The sequence below is a fragment of the Centruroides sculpturatus genome, unplaced genomic scaffold (assembly GCF_000671375.1).
Source record: "Centruroides sculpturatus isolate CEXI.00-Female unplaced genomic scaffold, Cexi_2.0 scaffold100, whole genome shotgun sequence".
In the NCBI taxonomy this organism is placed as follows: domain Eukaryota; kingdom Metazoa; phylum Arthropoda; class Arachnida; order Scorpiones; family Buthidae; genus Centruroides; species Centruroides sculpturatus.
This window is the reverse complement of record NW_019384300.1, coordinates 861,204-863,399: the sequence shown is the minus strand read 5'-3', so window position 1 is coordinate 863,399 and position 2,196 is coordinate 861,204.

The following is a 2,196-nucleotide window of genomic DNA, read 5'->3' as shown; positions in this document are numbered from 1 at the left end:
GAAAAGTTGTAAAAAATAAATTAAATTTATTTCAGATATAATTATATTTTTATATATTCGTTCTAAAACAAATTTTATAATATTTTATTAATATTTTAATTTAATGATATAATTTTATGTATAAATGTATTTTTTTTAAATCACAATGGAAAGTTTTTAGAGGGAAAAAATAGTAATTTTCATCATAAAAAAATGGCCATTCTTTCTATAATCGTTCACAAACAGCTGACACAAATGTCTTCAACAGCGGGAATTTATTTTGTTTTTATTTTTATTTCTTGCATTTTTATTTCTTCTGAATGCTTCAAAAGATAAAATATGATTTCCACAAAATAAGAAAAAAATATAACATTAAAACTAAATCTAACTTTAATTTTAAAAAAAATCCGGTTATTTAAAAAATTTAATTACATTTTTTACCGCGAGATGGCGCCACGAATAAAATGCGTTTCATTATTACGTAATAATGGGTTTTGATGACGTGGAAAATATTTTAACATAAAGTATAATATTTAATGAGATTTTTTTAAATTCGAAATAATTTCTTTTTAATACAGTAAAATTATTTTAAAATAGTTTTAAATGTTAATAACAGAGAGCGCCACGTGTACTTAATAAGGTTCCTTGTAAAAAGTTAAAACAAATTGATTTTTTCACTAAGAAATTTCAAAATTTAGCTTGGATCCATTCCAAGTTCCGTTGAGAAATGACGATTTATCATCGTTGCATTAATTATTTTTTAAGTTTTAGCTAAACTTTTTCTCTAGGATAATTATTAATTCTTACTTTTTACCACTCCAAAAAAAGGAGTGAAGTACAGGATTAATGGAAAGTTTATTCCATCTTGAAAAATGATTATTCATCTTTAGTTAAAGAAAACAGGAATCGTTTACCTAATAAAAATAATCCTGTAATCTCTACTTCACAGAAACATCCATTTAAACTGATTAAAGCTAGCAGAAAATTACCATGCTGATCCCCAAGGAAAAGTTATTATACTTAAGAATAACAATCAAAGTGTTAACATCCCCCTTCTTCACTTTTTCCGTTCGTCTCTTTTCATTTTCATTGTATCTCTAGAGATGGTTTTAGAAATGTTAATAAACCCTTACGCTAATTGGGAACATCGTTCTTTGCTTCTTACAACTCTTCACTCACTTTAATGCAACATGCATTTTCTCACTCCATAGAGATTTTCCTTCACTTTCTACAGTCTCGAGTGTTAATACGTGTCATACACTACGTATTATTTATTCACTTCCATATAGTTAAAAAGAATGGAAAATTTAAGTTGAATTTAATTGCTCTTGTAAATTTCTTCTTCTTCTTCTTCTTCTGTTTTTGTAATGGAACTTTTAAAGGAAATTTGGATTTCTAAAATAAATTCGTGATTCTTTTCAAAGTAGTAACTGTAGTTTCCTTCGTAAGCAGTACTTTCCCATAAAGCAGTAATTATTCAGGAAAGGAATTACACTTAAAAGGAACTTCTCTTGTTACAAGAGCATCTCGGAAATTTAGTATTCCATAGAGTAAAATGCGGAAAACTTTGAGAGGATAACACTAAATCGCTATCTTTGTAGTGTGAATGCTAAATTTATCCTATGATTACACGCTTTGAACATTGGCTAAAACGAAAAAAATGGTTTATAATTATGTAATTAATACTTTGTGAGTGAAAAGGTGTTAAGTTTGTAGAAGATTTCTTGAAGTTTCTTAATTTTAACATTACTTTTCACCAAGAAAAATTACTGCAGTTTTTAAATAAGTGCTTTGTTAACAAGTACGAAATTTTGAACTCAATATTCCTTCCTACTACAAAATTAATTAAACTACTTGCAACATTTATAAGAAATTATTTCACTTGAATTTAAATTTTGACAGAATTAATTAATTTAAATTTTTTCCTTTTTTTCATAAAACATAAAAATATTTATAATGCTCTATGAGTAATTCTGTAAACGAAATTTCAAGATATAAATTTAATATATATTTTACTACTAATAATAATGGAGAATTTTATTAAAATGAGAATTTATTGATTAATTTCTGATTTAATTTATTATAATAACAGACTTAACACTATTTAGTGACAGTAATTTTATGTTGTCTGATTTTAAGATAATTACAATATATTTAATAAAATTTTTACATTGATTAAAATTGTGAGCATTAGACAATCATACTGTAAATTAATAC